Source organism: Rana temporaria, chromosome 4 (genome assembly GCF_905171775.1).
Source record: "Rana temporaria chromosome 4, aRanTem1.1, whole genome shotgun sequence".
Classification (NCBI taxonomy): Eukaryota; Metazoa; Chordata; class Amphibia; order Anura; family Ranidae; genus Rana; species Rana temporaria.
In genome coordinates, this window is record NC_053492.1 from 248,417,907 (window position 1) to 248,432,433 (window position 14,527).

The 14,527-nt window shown below is 43.9% G+C and overlaps 1 protein-coding gene across 1 annotated transcript in view; it reads left to right on the forward strand.

Annotated features, from left to right (window-relative positions):
- Window positions 1–1,395: 1,395 nt before the first annotated feature.
- Window positions 1,396–14,527, forward strand: part of MANEA (mannosidase endo-alpha) — a 34,109-nt gene continuing 20,977 nt past the window's right edge. Inside the window, exon 1 of the mRNA XM_040350120.1 lies at window positions 1,396–1,480. The gene's annotated coding sequence lies outside the window, so the exon portion shown is untranslated. The remainder of the gene's footprint in view (window positions 1,481–14,527) is intronic.

The following is a 14,527-nucleotide window of genomic DNA, read 5'->3' on the forward strand; positions in this document are numbered from 1 at the left end:
ATTTTTGGGACCATTCACATTTATACAGCGATTAGTGCTATAAATATGAACTGATTACTGTATAAATGTGACTAGCAGGGAAAGGGTTAACACTTACAGGGTTAATGTGTTCCCTGGGAGTGATTCTTACTGTGGGGGGAGGAGACTGACTGGGGGAGGTGACCGATGGTTGTCCCTATGTACAAGGGACAGAGCATCGGTCTCCTCTCCCTGACAGGACGTGGATCTCTGTGTTTACACATGGAGATCCACGTCCTTGGCTCTGTGACTGCCGATCGCGGGTACCGGGCGGACATTGCGGCCGCCAGGCATGCGCATCCGCACCTGAGTGACGCGGAGGAGCCGAGGACGTCAATAGACGGCCTCCCGGCATTGTAGAGCAAGTGGTTAAAGAGGAGTTTCCATTAAAAAAAAAAAAATTAAAAGTCAGCAGATACTAACACTGGAGCTGCTGACTTTTAATAAGGACACTTACCTGTCCTAGCCGCCAGCGATGTCAGCCCCCGCCGAGGCCGATCCTCGATCCTGGCAGCTCCAAGCGCCGCCATCCACAGTAAGGGAAACAGGCAGTAAAGCCGTACGGCTTCACTGCCCGTTTCCTACTGCGCATGCGCGAGCAGCGCGGCGCTTTGTGAATGGGCCGGCTGCTTTCTGGGACACACACAGTTCCCAGAATGCAGCGCGCCCCATTCACAAGAAGACGCCCAGTGTAGGAAGAGAAGAGAATCCACCGCGGATGATGGAGAGGCAGATTCGGCACTTCCGCATAGCAACAGCTATTTAGGGTAGTAAAAAATTATTATTATTTTTTTTTTTCTTTAGGTTTTTGGTGAAATATTTTTTTTTTGGTGGAACCTCCACTTTAAATCCACAGGGACCTTTTTTTTACCACTCTTATTCCTTTATAATGATTTTGAAATGTACAAATGCAGCAATTTAGAAATGTAATGAAAGATTTAGCACTGGGAAACACTTTTTGAAAGCTGAAAAGTGCATTTTATATACAACTATATAGATCAGAACAAAATGAGGGACAAAGAGGGACATTGCTCCAAATCAGGGACAGTTGGGAGCTATGTACTAGGAGCACATATTTAGCAAGACAGCCCTTCTATATTCATAGGCGTACACTGTAGGAAGATGCCATAACATTTGTAGATGGCTTGCACTGATCAAACAGAAGCTACATCAAAACAAAACAAAACACCACAAGGCTTTTTTCTCTGGGTACAAACAAACACGGAATGTGATTGGCTAGGACAGGCTGTGCAGCGTGCACCTGTCTAAGTCTTCCTTGCTGTAATAACAGAATGTAATGTGAGCCCCGCCCCTCCTCTCTCCGTGTGTGAGAATCCCCGCCCCTCCTCCTCCCATCCAGGAAGTGTGTGCAGTGTATTGTGTGTGCTCAGCTGTCTTCATAGATATACACTGCCCGGAAGAAGCCTGCTCTTCTCTGGACTCCTCCTGTCCTCAGCCTCAGGTACTTACTAATAGAGAGACACCTACATATGTCTGTCTGTCTACATATGTCTGTATAGTGTCAGCTCAGCCTGTACTGGGCTCCATCACATGACAGCACGAGGTTTACTTTGCTTGTCCTGTACTATCCCCTGATTGTATGGAATCAGATGGCTCTGTCCTTCCTCTGTATGAGTACCTGTGCCTTAGTTAATTAGATTCCTCATGCTTTGTATTAGATGCCCCCTACCTTTATGGTTGGTGTCACACTTGTGTATTGGGGCAAATGGGCAATGTGTGTGTATTCCTGTAATACAAGCTGCTCTATGTGTGGCATGTTCATTGTAAATGTGACATCTCAGGGCAGTGCACAGTCCACATACACCATGCATTATTAAAAAGGCGGGTGTGCTTTTCCCATCTGGTGTGTGTTGATAGCCCATTCATATTGCATAGGCTGATTTATCGCACTGCATGTTCGTTTGAAGAAGTAAATTGCTACTTTAACACTCCCCATTAGGGATGAGCTCCGGTGTATTGTCACATTCTGCTGCCTATCGTAGAATGCTGCGGAAGTCACGTGGCGGCCAACTGCGCATGCGCGATGCGTTCCAAACGCAAGTGCGATGCGTTCCAATGGATTCAAGACAGTACACACCAGTGAAACCTCGGTCGGCATCCAGGCTCTTTCCTTAACATCCCCGTGGATTGGAGGATGTTAAAAAAAGAGCCAGGAGGCTGAGCGAGCGGAGCGAGCCGACTGGCCACTTACCTCTAATTCCACGTCGCCCTGAATGCCGGGTTCGCTGGTGTGTACTGTCGTAAATCCATTGGAACGCATCGCACTTGTGTTTGCAACGCATCGCACATGCGCAGTTGGCCGCCACGTGACTTCCGCAGCATTCTACGATAGGCAGCAGACTGTGACACTACACCGGCGTGTTCGCACAGTCCAAGTACAGGAAGTCTGCACGGCGCTGCGCTAATCACAGGCAGGGAGACATTTCCCGATCTCTGCAGCCAAGCATATGTCTCCCTGCCTGTGATTAGCGCAGCGCGGTGTAGTCTTCCTGGCGTGCTCTGCACTTGGACTGTGCGAACACGCCGGAGCTCATCCCTACTCCCCATGCAAAACAAAAAGGTCTTATTTTTTTTTTGTAAGCAGACCACTCAAAAAAATGCTTGGCCCTGGCGTGTGACACTTCCAGGATAGCTGGGCACTTAATCCCATGAGAATGCACTCTTGTTGTGAGCTGCAATGCATTCCTGTGGATTTGGAGCTCTCAGCTCTGCAGGAATACATTGTGATGTCACCTGTGCCCAGGGCCGCTGATCAGGCAGTACTGCCAGCCCGTCTGTACCGGGCCTAGGTCCCATCAGTTTAAAAAGGGGGCCCAGGCACCTGCTGACCAGGAGTATTGCACTCTCAGCTTCTCCCTCTGGCTGCAGTGCAGCGGGATTGGTTCTAGCACATGCGCCACTTCCATCTGCTGTGTGGGCCCCCTTGTGTGCACCTTTCCTTTGCAGCGCTGCCAGCTTCCCTCCTCCCCTGCTGGCAGCTGCTGCATGCACACATATAGATGTTTGAGGATGGAGCGCGTAGGAAGGGACCGATAAATGTCATTTTCTGGCCCCTTTCTTTCCTAAATGGACACAATAAGCGATTGGTACCAATGACTCCTGTGTCCATTCTTTACTGAAGCATAGTAAACTGTATTTCTTATGCATCTGTGCAGCTGAGCTTGCAGAGAAAGGGACCGATAAATTGATGTCCTCAGTCATTTTCAGCTAGGGGAGGCTCTGCCAGGTACGGGGCCCCATGATTTCTAACAGCAGTGCTGTCTGTGCCTCTCAAAAGCATTGGGCCAAATTTTTATATAGCCATTTTTATTTTTTTGGGCAATCTGTTTACAGGTGGCTTGTTACCTTCTTCCCAGCCTGCATAACACAAAGTGTAGCTGCTGGCTTTCAAATAAACAAACATGGTCCAGCGATGCGGCTACCTGAACCCTCAGTTCTCTCCCCGGCATCGGCATTGCAAGTGTGGGCACCCGGCTGTGACAGCTTGTGGTTTCACAGCTGGGCTTGTGATGCGCCTCCTAAATAGCCAGGCAATATTCTGTGACACGTCGCAGGTCCCAGAAGATTGCAGAAAAGGAAGGGGGAGAGGAAAACTTCCACTTAAAGCGGTCCAAAGGGAAGTAGGAGCAGGTACCTGCTTCCTCCCCCCATAAAAATGGCATACCAAATGTGGCATGTAAGGGGGTAAGGAGTGCTTAAAGCGGAACTTCCACTTTTGGGTAGAACTCCGCTTTTAAGGGTTGCTGGGAGGTGGTGTGAAGGGGTTAAACCCATTTGTGTTGGGGGGATAGGGGGGTTTACAAAAATAAATCGTCCACTTTAAAGTTCTCCCTCTTTCTCATTTTAGAGGGTTGGGAGTGATGCAGTTTCTTGGAGCCTTTTATGTCTTTTGTGTTACTATACTGTATATGCTTAGAAATGAAAATACGTGTTTTGTACATAGCTTTATTTGTTGTCTGCAGGACAGCAAGTACCACTGACCTATTTGTATGTGTTATAACACAAGGTAGAGCTACATAATTAATTGTTAAAGAATCGAGATTACGATTCTACCCCCCCCCCCCCCTCCTGATCTTAAGCCCAGGTTCACACTGGGTACGATTTCCTTCGATTTGAGATGCGATTTCACATGTGAAATCGCATCTCAAATCGGCGGCATCTGCCGCCAATTGTCGGCAATGACACTGTCCTAATCGGTGCGACGCCGCATCTGCGGCGCTGCACCGATTTCAAAAAGTAGTTCCTGTACTACTTTTTGCAATTTCGGGCCGCGATTTACATAGACATCTGTGCAGAAACCTGCACAGATGTCTTTTAAATCGCGGCCGAAATCGGGACTGCCGTCGGGAGTGAAATCGTGCGAGTTCAGCTGAACTCGCACGGCTTCACTCCCGCAGCCCAATGTGAACCAGGGCTAAAGAAGCATTTCCTCGATTCAGTGCAGAGAGTTCTCTGCTCAAGCTGATGGCTATCAAAAAAAACAAAACAGGCAGCCTGCCAGGTTTGTCACAACAGCCTTGGGTGGAGATAAAGAGAAACATTGTAACATGTAGTTCTTTTAGATCAAAGGCAAGACTAAGGCTCGGTTCACTGCTGTGCTGTGAAGTTGTTCAGTTTTTTGTCCTGTGTGAGGTGCGAATTTTTTGCAAATTTCAGGAGTTGGACATAGCTGCGATTGATGCAATAGCCAATGGAATCATAATGTAAAAAAAAAAAAGATGTTAACTTCCTGGTTTTTGTGGAGAGTAGTGTGGTGGAATTCTCACATATGTGAGCCATCAATGCAATTCCAGAACGATTTACATTGATGTCTATGGAGAAATTCTTTTTTTTTATTTTTTATCGCATTCATAGAGGGATCGCAGCGCATGTATGTGAACGACCTTCATTGAAAACAATGACTTTATGGATAAAATGCAAATTTAGAATGTTTTTGATGCATCACATTCCTAATGAACTCGCATCAATGTGAACCGAGTCTTAACCTTTTTCTGACACTTGTTGCTTAAGGTAAAAAAAAGTATTTTTTTACTAGAAAATTACTTTGAACCCCCAAACATTATATATATATATATATATATATATATATTTTTTTTAAGCAGAGACCCTAAAGACTAAAATGGTGGTCGCACTGTATTTGTGCAGCGATCTTTCAAACACAATTTGTTTTGGAAAAAATACACTTTTAATTAAAAAAAAAACTAAACAGTAAAGTTAGAGCCCATTCACACAGGGGCGACTCGTCAGGGGCGACAGCCGCCTGACAAGTCGCGTCCTGCTCTGTTCAATAGAACCACGACGCAAGTCTCTTTAACTTCTAAGGTTCTTCTATGACTTTGGGGGGCGACTTGGGGGGACTTCCATTGACTTCTATACAGAAGTCATTTTGCAAGATGCCTCTGAAGTCGTCTTCGGGTCGCCTTGCCGAGTCGCCCCCAAAGTCGTGCCGCCCCTGTGTAATTGGGCTCTTGGCCCAATCTTTTTGTTTGATGTGAAAGATGTTACGTCGCGAGAATCGTGATCTTTATTCTAAGCTGAAAAAATCATGATTCTCATTTTATCCAGAATTGTGGAGATCTAACATAAGGTAATAGGAAGGCTAGCCGTGTCCACCACAGTGTCTATAAAACGTAGTAAAAAATTCTAGTAAACGTCTCTCACCAGTTAGGTGACACATGGTTGTCTTTGTTGATCATTAGCCAGTGAAAGAATTCTATTGCATTTTTCTTAAAGAGGAGTTACAAATCTCCCCCAAAAAATTAAGTCAACCAACACTGTAGCACCTCTGTGTGAATGGTCTTCTAGGACCTGTGATATGTCCCAAAAGGCTGCGGGCAAAGGATGGAACCTCCGCTTAGATCACCACAGCGATCTGTCAAAACCGGGTACCTGCTTCCTCCCCCCAAAAAAAAGTGGCAAATGGAAAAGAGAAGAGGAGGCAAACAAACAGAACTTCCCCTTTAAAGTTTTTTTCTGTTGATAATGTCTGAAAACTAGTACGGCATAGTTACCAATCAGCTTTTAACCTCTGCTTATTCAAGAAAACCTAGAAGCTGGTTGGTTACTATGCATAGTTGCACCAGATCCAGTGTACACCAGTTTTAGTCAGTTTCCCCCACTGTGTTTTATTAGCTCCTTGGCGCCGCAAATATGCGGCCTCTTAGTTGGTGGGTCTTGGCACCGAGCTGCCGCATATTTTTGTGCATTAGTGCAAATACAGTTGTGACGAGAGCGCTTCCTGCACGCTCCTGGCACAATTGTTGGCAGCTAGCAGAAAGCCCCTGATCGCTGCTTGCGATTGGAAGCTTTCCGATCAATTATTGTCAGGCTGATTATGTATTCTTTTACATATTTTTGATAAAAAATTTTTTTGCAATAAGCATATATTTATTGGTTTGCTCAAAATGTATAGCGTCTACAAAATAGGGGATAGATTTATGGCATTTTTTTTTTTCTAGTGATGGCGGGGATCAGCGTTTTTTTTTTTATTGGGACTGTGATTCCGCGCGGACACTTTTGAAACAATTTTGGGACCAGTGACATTTTTATACAGTGATCAGTGCTATTAAAATGCACTGATTGTTGTATAAATGTCACTGGCATGGAAGGGGTTAATACTAGGGGCGATCAAGGGGTTAACTGTGTTCCCTAGGTATGTTCTAACTGTGGGGGGGGGGTGGGACTGACTAGGGGAGGAGACCCAGTGGAGCCATCCTGCCGCAGTATAACTGCGGCAGCTGGTCGGTAACCGGTTAAGAGAAAAGGAAATCTGAGAAAAGAGTACACTACACAGGCCTTAAAACAGGGGTTCATTTGCTAAAGACAAATAGACTATTCACTTTTGAAAGCAAATTTTCCATTAAAGTGGTTGTAAAGCCTCAAGGTTTTTCATTTTATTGCATTCTATGCATTAAGGTGAAAAACCTTTTGTGCTGCAGATCCCGGGATGTGCACAAGCGAAGTTGCTCTCACCCCTGTCTCTCTTCTCATTGGACAGATTGCTGGCAGCAGTAGCCATTGGCTCCCGCTGCTGTCAATCAAGTCCGGTAACATGGGGGCGGTGCTGAGTCCCACTGCCTGTGTCAATGGACGCAGCAGGGAGACTCAGGAGCGAGCCCGCACAGGTGCCCCCAGGGAAAGCGGATTTACATGGGGGCACCCAATGAAGAGGAGGAGCCTGGAGCCCTGCCAGGGAACCCCAGAAGAAGAGGATCGGGGCAGGTAGGTATAGGTATGTCTTTTATACAAGACATGAATTATGCAATTTTATTTTCTTCGACCATGGGTGGGTTGAAGGAAAGAAAATCGCTTGATTTCCCCAATCAACACAGACCTCATTGATGGGGGCATCCCTCCCACTGAGCTATTGTTTTACGACAGCAGGAGGTTTCCCCCTCTGTCAGAATACAGTTAATACTGTTGGGGGGGCAATAGCCCCCAGCAGTAGTTGCACAAAAAAAAAGACAATAGGCTGGTTGTACTAAAGTCAATCGATAGATCAACTTCAGTACAAATGTAAATGATCTTTCTGATTTTAGCATGTCTGCTGGGTGTATACTGGCTAGTATTAGAAGCTTAGTAGTTGAATTCATTTGTTGTCTGGAATTGCTCTTTAATAATTAACTGTTTGGATCCGTTTGCTTGTACTTTGGTTCCTTATTTCTGTTTGACAGCTGGACACCAGACATGCAGTAAAACCAACAGGGAATAGTCTAAATGCTGATAATGCAGAACATGAACTTGCATATTTAAACATATGCTACTAAGTACCTGTTTTTATTTGTTAAGCCTCATACACAGGATCAGATTTTTGGGCAACCGAACGTCCATTTTTTGTTGCATGCTAGTCTCATGGCGAAAGTGAAGAGGTTACTCGCCATAAGAAAATTCTCGTATGACAGAATACAACTTCAGAAGTGACGTTATGTGTTGACTGGTTCTGTATGTATGCTTAAGTTTCTGCGCATGCGTAGTCTTCTGCTTACAATTTTGTTCGTACAAAAACCATACTAATGAAATTAAAATCGGACGTTGAGTTCACGTGCGACAAAAATTTTATAGTCTGCACATCCAGCTTTTGTCTGCTGAAAATACGGAATCGGCTGTCTCGAGCACCATACTAACGATCCGAAAATCGGCAGATTGTTAATCCGATTTTCGTATCGTGTCTACGGGCCCTTCGAAATGGGATTCTCTGATTCATTTGTGTATCAGTTGACTAAGAAATGGAATAATGTGGAAGTGTATAGTACAGGGGTCTCCAAAATTTCTAAACAAAGGGCCAGTTTACTGTCCTTCAGCCTTTGGGGAGGGGGACAGACTGTGCCCTGGGGAGTGAACCATGCCCCATCGTTGGCGTCAGTGTCAGGAATGGGGAATGGTGCACCTGCATTGATGTCAGTTGGAGGAATGGTAAACATATAAATATCACACTGACAGATCTAAGAAGGAGCAGCTGGCAAAAAAACAATCAGATAAATTGTAAACCATAAATAAACCAGTCTTTGCCACGCTAAAAAGTAGCACAAAATATCAAAGTGAAAAAAATATAAGATGAACCGAAATCCAATAGTGTAATACATTCCCAAAATAATTTCAATGTAAAATATAATAAACAAAGCTTCATATGTGAAAACAATCCAACTAAAGTGTCATGCCCTGTACACACGATCGCTGATGAAAACGGACTGATGGATTTTTTTTCCATCAGATATCCAATGAAGCTGACTCATCAGTCTTGCCTACACACCATCGGTTAAAAATCCGATCGTGTCCAACGCGGTGACGTAAAACACAACGACGTGCTAAGAAAAATTAAGTTCAATGCTTCCGAGCATGTGTTGACTTGATTCTGAGCATGCGTGAATCGGTTTTTTAACCATAAGAAAAATTTAAAACTGGTTCTATTTTTTTCACCGATGGGGGGGGGGGGGGGGGAACTGATGGGATCCACACACGATCGGTTCGTCCGATGAAATCGGTCCATTTTCATCAGACGAACCGATCGTGTGTACAGGGCATCGGTGTCAAGTCTATCCACAATGGTGAAGAAACCAAACATGTGGTGTAGATTTCATTCCAGACTGTGAATCACCCAGGTGTTTCACCACCATAGAGTCAAATGGACTCTTACCAGAGCATGTGGACCTTTTTAATTGCAAAAAGTCAAAAAAGCTTTATCCGTTCATATGTCCTCTGTGATGGGAACCTTTCTCTCTTCCTCAGTAATGGCTACTGCAGTTTCCCAAACCACAATTGCATAGGATACGATACTCCATCTTGCCATATAAAAAAAAATGAATCCGGGAAGGCCTATATAGTGTAAAACTGTATATGAATTTTATAACATAAAAGAGAGTAGCAACTCACAAAGTAGTAAACAAGAGCTTGTGGTGAATAATTCCAGTCCCAGCTTGCATCCTTCAATGTCCTGAATCTAGCATGCATGGTGATGTCGTGAATGTGAGCTCCACCCTGGGCACTCTGTGGTCCAACTCTGCACATGCTCAGTTTTTGGTGAGTTTTTATGCCGAGCAGCCCATGTGACTATAGAGTCACATGTGGATATGCACAGTGGTAAATGACAGCCTACTACCTTCCTCCATCTCCATGCCCACTAACCAGCTAAACACAATGGGTGCGGGATATTACATGTAGATTAATGGAGGAATTGCCTCCTTCCTATTCTAAGACACAGGCTGGAGGGGCGTGACACAGCCTGTGACTGGCAGAAATCTGCCTACACCATGTTATTGCCAAAAAATAATAAAGATATGATGTCAAATATATATTTGTATGATCATTTAAAACAGTTTTTTGATATGCTTTATTAATTTTACTCCCTATTCCAATGGCATTTTTTTTGAACGAATGACCAGACAGACTTGGAGGGAGCTGAGTCATGTAACAGCTGTATATTGATTTATCAAAACAAATTACAGTGCCATCATCCATATACAGAAATAAAAGGGACACTGTCAATTAAACAGTGTGTTTAGTATCTCTTTAACCACATCTAGAACAATGAAACCCAAGTTGCACAGAAATATTGTAATATTGTATTGTGCTCAAATGTGAGTAGAATGCATTAATGTGAAAGGTGATTTCCCATCTCCGTAGAAGTAACCAGTTTTATTTAATCACACTGGAGGCCAATTTCATGAGTCATGACCAGTTGCAGAGATTGTCTGGGAAAGTATTATACTTGTGATTGTGTCAGAAGATGAAGTTGACTATTTCTTGCTGGCTCTCTCTTTATTTATAAAATAGGCGTCATCAAATTACCAACCTTTCTGACCCGTAAAATACTGGCAGCTAACACTTTGTCAGAGCTGGCGTTGGTGGGAAATGCAAACGCATTTAACAGAGTGAGAATTTGGTGATGTGTTGTTTTTACATATCAGCAATTTGTAACTATATAATCTAGCAGAACAGTGAACCTCATCCTTTATCATATCTGGATCTTCTTGGATACTTTGAAGTAGAAATATACAGTACAAGTTATATTCATGATATGGATACAGATTGTCCAAATAAATCCAAAAGTTAGGTATTGGACATTGATGAAGAAATGTATTCTGCTTACTCAAAATGTGCATGGGGCTTGTACAGAAGTAGTAAGTAAGTAAATAAGCATTGTAGAATAATCAGAGATACCACGTTGCCTGCATTATTATACATAATGTGAGCTGCAAGGTAGGATATTGCATCGTATTTAAAGTGGAGGTTCACCCAAAATATACATTTTTAACATTAGATTTAGGCTAATTAAGGGGAGCAGAAACAGGTATTTTTTTAAAAATCAATGCCGTACTTACCGTTGTAGAGATAGATGTTCTCCTGCCGCTTCCGGGTATGATCTTCGGGACTGGGCGTTCCGATTTGATTGACAGCCTTCCGATGGTCGCATACAGCGCGTCACCAGTTGCCGAAAGAAGCTGAACGTCGGTGCGCAGGCGCCATATAGAGCCGCACCGACGTTCGGCTTCTTTCGGCAACTGGTGACGTGCTGTATGCGACCGTCGGAAGGCTGTCAATCAAATAGGAACGCCCAGTCCCGAAGATCATACCCAGAAGCGGCGGGAGAACATCTATCTCTACAATGGTAAGTACGGCATTGATTTTTAAAAAAATACCCGTTTCTGCTCCCCTTAATTAGCCTAAATCTAATGTTAAATTTTTTTTTTCGGGTGAACTCCCGCTTTAAAGGGGTTGTAAAACCCTTGTGTTCTGTTTCAAGCATCGGTTGTACCTGTGACAAGCTTCTTGTAGACCCAGTCTGTAAGGATGTATGCAGCAGGTTGAATGATGACTTTAACAGACAGCTTACTCAATGAATAAAGACTCCAGAGGTGTTTTCCAATGCTTCTTTATGCTTCAAGATAACAAGGATATAAACATAGAGGCTTTTCCATAGGTAAATTTCCAATGAAGATACACAGCTCCCACACTCTGCAGACTTTTCAAGCAACTAAGCAAAGATGGGGTTTAGAGCAGGAAATGGTGGGTGGGAGCAACCAAACTAGTCAGAACAGCAGGGGGGTAAGGATCATACCAAATAACATAATAATATAACATGTAATAACTGCTAGACAGTAAAAGCTGCGTGACAGCACACTCCCCGCCTGGTATCGTGAGATACCACTATACTCTGTTTTCTTTTACATATTATTAACATTGCATACAGTAACATGCTATCTAGCCTTCTCAAGTCTATAAGCTAGCTTTATTAAAGGTCTTAAGTGACTCCTTCACATAACACTGAATCAGAATTTTTGGAAGCAGGCATTATTAGGATTGTCTCTGTGACTGGTCTCAGGAAGGTTTTTGAAGCCTCATCCTTAACGATCCTGACTTCCACACTTCGGACTCTTCCATCATCCCTGGTGATGGCCTTTGTAATAAGTCCAACCGGCCACTGAATTCGGTGAACTTGCTGGTCTTTTAGCAGGTTTGACTTATTTAGTCGTCTACCGACTCGAAGCATGCCTTCATTGTCGATTATTGGATTCAGTTTGAATAGTGGGCTACTCTTTGAGACTGATCTATTGCCTCTCAAGCATTTAATCTCTTCTGCAAAGACTTCTTCTTGCACAAGACGTATGACGAACAATTCTGCGTTCTCGTACTCTAACGCATTGGGTGACTCCTTGCAAGTGTGCCATCCATGACAAGACGATGTCTGATTTGGCTTACGGAAAGTCTGGGCAATATGTCTCAATCTTGCTATAATCTTGAACAATCTTTTCCAAGAAGAGAAACGTTTAAAGCGTCTTGCTTCCAAGTTTCTTCTTGAGCAAATGTTGGAACTCAATGTTATCACTTCAGGGCGGATTTCTGGATCAGTATCTGGATCCACCAGGTGGAAATCGATATCTTCTTTTGAGTTTGTAGAAGACTGGTCCGATAAAAACTTGGGTCCTGAAAACCAAATGGTTTGCGTGAGGACAACTGCTGACACTGACCTTGTTGCAATGTCTGCGCGATTCAAACCAGTCGGGACATAGTTCCATTGTTCAGGTCTACTGACTTTTCTTATTCGTTCTACCCTGTTAGCCACGTACACATAGAACCTCCTTACGCTGTTGCATATGTAGCCAAGTATGACCTTGCTGTCGGTGTAGTACTTAACCTGATCAATTTCAGCGTCCATTTCATTTTGCAGGAATTCTGCGACTTCGACGGCTAGGGTTGCGCCACACAATTCTAATCTTGGAATAGTGTGAGCAGGTTTTGGAGCTAACTTGGCTCTTCCTAGTAGAAAACTGACATTGGATCTCCCGGCGGGATCTATGATCTTGAGGTAAGCCACGGCCGCTATAGCCTCGGTAGATGCATCGCAAAAGATGTGAATCTCTTTCCTCAGACTTCTTGAAGTTGAAGTGGGTGAATAGCAGCGTGGGATATAAAGTTCTTTCAGTACTTTCATGGAGTTTCTCCATTTCTCCCATTTAGGCAACAGGTCTGGTGCTGGTTCAGCGTGAAGGTTATCTAAAATCTTCTGCATAAATGCTAGAAAGTGCTCTTGCATCTCAGGTTTGTTACAGAGAGTCTTCTTAAGTGCAGCAAATCTGGTTAAAGCTTGTCCTCGATTGTTAGGGATAGTAAGCCTTGGTACTCGGAAGGGTACTGGAGTTACCCAACTGTTGGAATTGTCCTTGAAGAACTCTTCATCCATAATCTTGATGAACTCCTTATCTTCGACTGAAGGGGCAATCTTGTTGTCATCGTAAGTAGTCTGGTACACTGAATCGCCAAGGTCCTTCTGAGAAGTGAGCTTGCAGTTTATACCTTGGAGTGGTTGATATGGAACTTCGTTTTTAAAATCAAGTCTTTCCTTCACATAATAATGCAATGGACATTTCATCGACCGATAGGCAACATTGGTTTTGTAAGAAGCTACATCCAAGAGCTTGTGAGATTGGTCTAAACAGACTTCTCCTATTATCACCCATCCAAGATCAAGTTTCTGGGCCTGAGGAGCATCGTCTGGACCGTTACATAACTCTCTTATTTTATGGACTCTAGGAACGTCTCTCCCTAGTAGAATCAAGATCTTAACATCCTTGTTAAGTGGTGGAATGTAGTCAGCAATGTGGCTTAAATGGGGGTGATGACGTGCAGCCTCTGGTATGGGGATTTCTTCTCTGTTGTTCGGTAGCTGATCACATTCGATTAGAGTCGGAAGAGGAAACTCTATGTCCTCATATTCTGATGCCACTATGAAGCCATGGGCTCTTCTTCCAGAAGTATTGATCTTTCCTGCACATGTCTGCAAGGTATAGGACCAGGCCTCTCCATGCATGTTGAATAGGTCAAAGAATTCTGGACTGGCCAATGAGCGATTGCTCTGATCGTCGAGTATGGCATACATTTTTATGGAATTTTGTGGGCATCCTTCAGGAAAAACCCTTACAAGACATATCTTGCTACAAGACTTGCTACGAAGCCCGTCTCCACATACCTCTGTACACCTTGTGGTTACGGGGTTGGCATGTTGCTCAGTTCTCTCCCCGCCATCATCTGATGTAGGCTTGGGGTTGCTGCCGGGTGAAGGTTTCCTTTTGAACAGGTCTGAATGAAGAGCGTCCACATGTTTGGCACTGTTGCACAGAGAACATCTGATGGTGATCTTACAGTCTCTTGCTAAATGATCGGAGGATGCACAACACTTGAAACAGATATTATGCTCTTTGAGAAATGACTTGCGTTCTTCAATAGGCTTGTCCTTAAATGCACGGCATTTGGAGAGAGAATGTGGCGCATTATGGATAGGACACTGTTGATTGAGATTGCTTGTCTTAATGCCTGTAGCCAAGACGTTGGATGCTACCTCTGTCTTCCTCACGGCAATTGGATACTTTAAATCCTTGAATTTACTGTTGGTGGCAATACCCCTTGAAGTGGTTAAAGGAGTGGTGGTTGTATCTGGATAGAAGAAGCTTGGGTCATTCTTGGATTTTGCAACCTTCCGCACGAACTCTGCAAA